The following is a 7,528-nucleotide window of genomic DNA, read 5'->3' as shown; positions in this document are numbered from 1 at the left end:
TTCATAAATTACATGCAAAAGCATGATATAAATTAATTAAGGAATATTAGAGTGTGCCGGTACATCGTGTGGCATTACTTACTCGGGTATACTGTACACGGGTAAGGGGTGTTACATTTAGTGGTATCAGAGCCAGGTTTAGGCGTTTCTGGTCCTAGATTGAGTCCATACCATGCATTGCATTTGTAAGAGTTGAGGTGACACTAACGCAGATCTGTTTATCCTTCTTATTTTGAATAGGATATGGACCCTTCATCTCAGAGAGCCGTTGAGGAGGAAGTGGAGAGTCATGCTCCACCTGCAGCAGCTGAGACTGGGGGCATGAGAGAATCTGCTCCGCCAGCTCAAGCAGAGCACCTCGGCCTCCACAGCCATGTTCTAACAAATGGCCGACTTCTTTAGACAAATGGCGGGGTAATGCAGACCACCACCACCACCACCGGCTCCACAAAGAAAATCACACTGGAAAGGCTAAGGAAGTTTGGAGTGTGGACTTCTATGGCAATAGAGAAGATGACTCATTGCGGTAGAATTGGTTGAGCAGGCAGGCCAGATTAAAACAACTCCACTGCACTCCAGGCAAAACTGGAACAGTGCCATCTCTTTCTTGCAAGATGATGCATATGAGTGGTGGGACACCGTGTCGATGAAGTGCAGCGGAAGTCAGAACTTGGGACTTCTTTCTCTCTGAGTTCAAGAAGAAATATGTGGGTACTGTATACCTGGAAGAGAGAAGAAGAGAATTTATTAACCTGAGGCAGAGACAATTGTCAGTGGCTGAGTATGAGAAAGAATTCGTCCGATTAAGCCACTATGGAAGGGAGATAGTCCCAAATGAAGCTGAAAGATGCAAGAGATTTGAAGAGGGACTAAATGACAACATCAAGATCGAGCTCACAGCCTTGGGAATCTCAAACATTACCTAGTTAGTGGATGCTGCAATTCAGGTGAAAAATGTAAGAATTAGTGAACAGACCAGAAGTGATAGACAACAGAAGAGGGGAACAGGTCAGTCTAGTTCAGCTTCTGGATTTGGGAAGAAGTTTAAGGGTCCTCCCGCACGAGTTCGGGTCAGCCACGTGGTCGTGGTCGGTCTCGGGGCCCAGCCACGATTCACCCTAGGAGAGGTCGGTCCACACCATCGGTGGCAGCTCTCCGAGGATGGGGTTCGAGGACCAACCCGGCATCTTCTCGCGTGTCCACACCGCCGAGAAATGGCATAAGGGGGAGTGTTGAGAGTGGCGGTGCTTGCTTGAGGTGTGGGTCAGTGAGCATCGGTTGAAACTGCCCATGCAGAACTACTACAGCTGCTCCAACACAAGCGATGCACTGCTCCTACACCACAGACGGGTAGAAAATCGGCAAATCCAAGGCGTGGGACCATCTCGAGGCTCGCATCGAGCGGCGAAGAGGCGGATAACAGACCACCTACCAGAAATTATGCCTTGAGAGCTCAGGAGGAGCAAGATGCCCCGGACGTCATCAGGGGTACGTTCTCCCTCTACAATACTCCTGTGCATGCATTGGTGGATCCAGGATCCACTCATTCATACATCTGCATCAATCTACCCGTAGAAAGGGGGATACTGGTAGGGGAGAGTGACCAAGACATTCTGGTCACTAATCCATTGGGTCACAGTGTGGTAGTGAACAAGGTATACAAGGGTTGCCCTTTAAGGATTCAGGGGTATGAATTCTTGGCAGACTTGATTGAGTTGCCTTTCCATGAGTTTGACGTGATTTTGGGAATGGACTGGTTGTCACGTCATCAGGCAATAGTTGATTGCAAATTGAAGAGAATTTCTTTGAAAACCCCTGAGGGTAATGAAATTACAGTTGTGGGTGAAAGGACAGATTTTCTGTCTAATGTCATCTCAGCCACTGTTGCAAGAAGAATGATGAGAAAAGGCTGTGAAGCCTACCTAGCACATGTGGTGGATACTAGGCAGGCTAAGCCAAACTTGAGTGACATATGTTAGTAGTATGCCCTAGAGCATATCATTTAGTATGTATCTTGTACATATTTTTAATAATAAAAGGCATTTCCACTTTTCCGTTTACATAATATATTTATGTGTAATAGAAAAGGTCCATTGATATTTTGTTAGAAATATTATTCTTAAGTTGTTAAGAATATGAGTGACAATATTTCTAGCACAAAGTATCATAAATAGGTTCACAATCGAGGATACTTCATAATAAGGACATGACTTATCCAGAAAGATTGTATTCGTGTTTGTTCCCAAGTTATTTATATGAGATATAAATAAGATGGAATGGTGAGTCTCATGCCATATAACAAACATGATAGGCACTTATAAATGATAAGTAGGTCGAACCAGTGACGCTTATGACAAGCACATGGAGTTTACTCTTGTCAATGTTTTGTCATAAATCATATCAGTGCATATAATCTTTAGACCTGAGATAGCACAGTTATCTTGTATATAGGTAGTTTGAGTTTGATACTGCTTTCATACTTGTACTGTGTATGGGTATATGGGCATCTGTTGGCTCCTGCTAGTTATATATGGAGGTAGGTGTTGATCAAGATGGAATCTGTTCCTCTAAGTAAATAGAGTTAAAATCCTATGTTCATTTAATTGTTCTTGATGTTTCAAGTTCTGGCCAGACAGATAGATTTATTCGTAAAAGAGTTTACGATGAGAAAATCTTTTAATCAAGAACTGGAATTAAAAGAGAACATAATATTCATAGCAAATGGAGTTTGACATAAACCATGACTCCAGCTTGAGTTGGGATTTTGTAACAGAGAGATTCTAGTGCATGGTAACATATGATTATAGGTTCATTTAAGGTAAACCTTATTACTAATTGGGTGGCCATGGCATGCTATGCTAGGTGTTAACCATGGTCTATGAGGTTCATAAAATGATTTAGAGAAATCATTTATGGTAAGAAAGAGTTCTGATGATATTAAGAGTTGATATCATGTCTCATTGCCAATTAGTGATGAGCCTAGTAAGTCACACACATACACAAGTTATCACCTAATTAAATATGATTTAATTAATTAATTAAAGAGTTTAATTGATTAATTAAATAGATTTGGTTTGCAATTAAATTGCAAAGTCCCTAGCATGACTTGAAACCAAATCTAGATTATTGGATGTATAATATAAGTTAAATTTATATTTAAAGTGTTTAGATATGAATTTAATTAATGAGAAATCAATTAATAGAGATTAATTAATTAATTTATATTTGATATAAATTAATTAGAAGAAGAAAAATAATTATTTTGGGTTGAGAACTCAAAATTAAGACACAGGGGCATTTTGGTCATTTCACAGTGTGACACGTGGCACCATGAGATGGTGACACATGGCATAACACATAAGCTTGCCAAATATTTTTTAATCATGTAAGATGATTAAAATCAAGATTAAATATAGGTTTGACACTTGGCACAATGTGATTGGGTCACTTAAACCTAGAGCTAATCAAAGGGTGACATGTGGCAAGGGTTTAATGTGTTAACCTAGCTATTTAAGTGTGGTTATGAAAAGAAAACATAACCAGCAGCCTCTCCTCTCAATTGTCACGCCACTTTGAGCCTCTCCAGCTATTTCTCTTCATCTCTCATCAATTCAAAGAGATTAGCCATCAATCTCTTGAATTAAGAACGCTAGAAATTGTTTCTAGTGTCCTGTTTACATCTCTAATCTCTTAAAAGGCAGAACTTGAATTTCTAATTAATAGAAAAGGCTTTAGAAGCTGTTCAAGGGCTGCCATAGGTGTTCTTGGTGTGGACAAGCTAGAGGGACAACATCTAGTGTCCTGAAGACGAATCTCAAAGCGCAGACACTGCGACACATCAAGAGGTTAGTGTAATCGTTCTTGATTTAATCTAGGGTTCTAAAATTAATCTGATTAATTTTAAAATCTTAAATGGCAAATACAGATCCAAAAACATATTAAAAGAGTTTTAATATGTTGTTTATCATTGAAATCAAATAGATAAAAATAAATCTTGCATGGTGCATGTGACCCTAGGTGAAAATTTTTGAATTCAATGGTATAATCTTGTGTTTTTCACGCTTCCGTTCCTTCAATTGGTATCAGAGCCACTATATTTGCCATTTAGATTGTTGATTATATAATTTAATTGTGTGTTTGATCATGAGATCAAGAGATTCATTGCTGGTTGGATCATGAGATGTGGCGTCACACATGGTGAAGCCACCATTGGTGGCAACAATGGTTCCTTGGGTGGTTCAAGGTTTGGCTTTTAATTCTGCAATTGTTGTATGATCTAAGGCCTATTCTTTGACTAATTAAAGTGTTTAATTAGTTGTTTTAATCACACAATTAAATTATGATTCAAATCAGAATTTTAAAAATTGTTTGAATGTGATTCAAATCTGAATTTTAAAAGTTATTTGAATGTGATTCAAATCTGAATTTTTAAAGTTGTTTGAATCATATTTAAATCTGATTTTTTAAAATTGATTCAATAAAATTCAGATCTGATTTTTTAAGAAATATTTGAATGTGATTCAAATCTGATTTTTTAAAAAATGTTTGAATGTGATTCAAATCTGAATTTTTGAAGTTGTTTGAATGTGATTCAAATATGAATTTTTAAATTTGTTTGAATGAGATTCAAATCTGAATTTTTAAATTTATTTGAATCATATTCAAGTCTGGATTTTTAAGTTGAATATGAGATATTCAATTTAATTTAAGTATGTATGTTTTATTTAATTGTTAAATAGTGATATGCATGATGGATGATCATGGACTATAAAAGACCAATGTGATTGGATTTATTTCTTTTATGTTTCTTTGGGAATGTAAATTAATTAATTTATTTTAATTTATTTTGGGCATGTATTATTAAGTTTGTAATATTTTTTGGGTTGTAATTTCATTTATTTAAGTTCTTGTAAATTCGCCTTGGTATGCCAAGGATTACTATGTAATATTGGATTGCAAGAAGTTCAAGGAGGTCAAGAGCATTGGTGGGACCAGTGGGAGGAATTCAATATCAAGTGTTGATTATGTACTCCTTCAGCAACTCTTGTAAAATGAATGAATGAAATGCACCTAGGAATGCCCGATTCAATTCTTGGTGGCTCAATTGAATCCCTTAGAAAGTCCATGATCATACCATATTTACTGCTTATCCATGAATGCATGAGATGTATGGGAATGTATGCAATTATATGATATATGCATGCTAAATGGATAATGTGCAAAGTGAGACCTTAATAGTAATTAGGATGGCTATAAAATCTTCCAAACAAATGATTAAGTTGGAAATGCTATAATTAAAGTAATTATAACATAAGCCCTCCATTGGGGCAATTATTTTAAGAAATTTTAAATAGTTGCATGAGATGCAATTAATTTAAGAGATTTTCTTAAGAATAATTGTTAAGCATGAGATGTTGTAAATATGTAAATGGTTTGGTGGCCAATATTGGATGTACCTGAGGACATTAAAATTATTTGCATAATTACTGGCTCAATGGGATCAACTTAACTAATGCAAGATAAGTCAATAATGGATGTACCTGAGATTTTGAGTATTAGGGGCTAGGTAAAGGATTGAACCTCACATGAGATGTGATGGGCAAGGAGTTGCTCGCTTATAGTTTATTGTAATTCCAATAATGGATGTACCTGAGGATGATCAATAGAATTATAAGAATTCAATCACCCACTAGAAATCCATCCAACTAGGATTTCCGTTTTCTACTTTGGAAGTGTAGGATTCGCTAAGTTAGTGGGAGGACCAATTTGATTAAAAGACCATAATCATTTTGGTTAATTTCATGATACATTTACTAATTAATCTGGTTATTTTCTGCAATTAATTTTCTGATAATAATGAGCACAGAACAACCACCACCATCCAATATCCTTGCAAGCATACTTGATCACAACAAGTTGACAGGACCTAATCATGCGATTGGCTAAGAAATTTGAAACTTGTCTGAACCTTGAACATATAGGATATGTTCTAGATTCAAATGTTCTGGTCCCTTACCTCCGGAGGCCACACAAGAGGAACATGAAACTTTGGACAAGTGGAAGGAGCATAATATGAGAGCTAAGTGTTACATGCTTGCTTCCATGAGTAATGAGTTACTGTATGAGATGGAAACATACAGAGTGCAAGAGAGATCCTCCTTCACCTACAAGAGTTGTATGGTGAGCACAGAAATGCTAGGTATGAGATATCTAGGCACTATTCCGCATGAGGATGTCTGAGGGACAGAATGTTGGAGATCATGTCTACAAGATGATTCGGCTGATTGAGCAGTTGGAACATCTTGACTTCCACATGGATTTCCAACTACTAACGGATTTGATCCTTCAGTCCCTTCCTGAGTCTTTTGGGAATTTTGTGACAAATTTCCATATGACTAGACAGGAATGCACCTTAGCTGGTTTACTCAACATGCTGGTTATTGCCCAAGAGAATATGCCAGGCAATAAAGGAAAAGAGGTAGCTTTGGTTGCATCTTCTTCTGCTGGAAAGTCCAACAAGAAGAAGGGCAATAGGAAAAAGAAACCTCAGATTCCTGGTCCTTCCAAGAAAATAGCTAAACAGAAAAGGAAGACTAAAGCTGATGGAGGCAAAGGAAAGTGTTTCCACTGCCAGGAAAGTGTTTCCATTGCCAGTAAAAAAGTGTTTCCACTGGCCAGAGTAAAGCAATCTAAATGAATGCAATGCCATGGTGAAAACCAACTCAAGTTCAAAATATATTTGGCACTTAAGGTTATGTCATGTTGCAAAAGATAGGATTACAAAATTGGAGAAAATGGGGATTTTATCCTCATTGGGCTCTGAGCCTACTCCAACTTGTGAATCTTGCCTTCAAGGCAAAAATGACTAGATTACCCTTTGTTGGACAAGGGCTAAGAGTGGAAAATATTTTGGAACTAATACATAGTGATGTATGTGGTCCGTTTAAAGAAATGGCTAGAAGGGGTTTTCATTATTTTATTACCTTTACTGATGATAAATCAAGGTTTGGGTATTTGTATTTGATGAAATACAAACATGAATCTTTTGAAAAGTTCAAAGAATTTAAATCTGAAGTAGAAAATCAAACAGGAAAGAATATTAAAGCTCTTCGATCAGATCGTGGAGGTGAATATTTGAAATCTTGAATTTGATGAATACTTGAGAGAGCATGGCATTGTTTCTCGGTGACTCATCCGAGAGAGCATGGCATTGTTTCTCGGTGACTCATCCGAGCCATACAGCTAAATGGTGTATCTGAAAGGAGAAATCGTACCCTATTGGATATGGTACGTAGTATGATGAGCTATACTTATATGCCAATCTTTTTTTGGGGATTTGCATTAGAATCAGCTTTATATATTCTGAATAGGATTTCATCAAAATCAGTTTCTTCCACACCTTATGAGATATGGCATGGAAGAAAACCAAGTCTTAAGCATGTTAAGATTTGGGGTTGTCCAGCTTATATCAAAAAGCTGAACACTGATAAATTGGAGACCAGATCAGAAAGAGGTCAATTTGTTGGAT

Source organism: Hevea brasiliensis, chromosome 3, assembly GCF_030052815.1.
Source record: "Hevea brasiliensis isolate MT/VB/25A 57/8 chromosome 3, ASM3005281v1, whole genome shotgun sequence".
Taxonomy (NCBI): domain Eukaryota; kingdom Viridiplantae; phylum Streptophyta; class Magnoliopsida; order Malpighiales; family Euphorbiaceae; genus Hevea; species Hevea brasiliensis.
Note: the sequence above shows the minus strand (reverse complement) of the source record.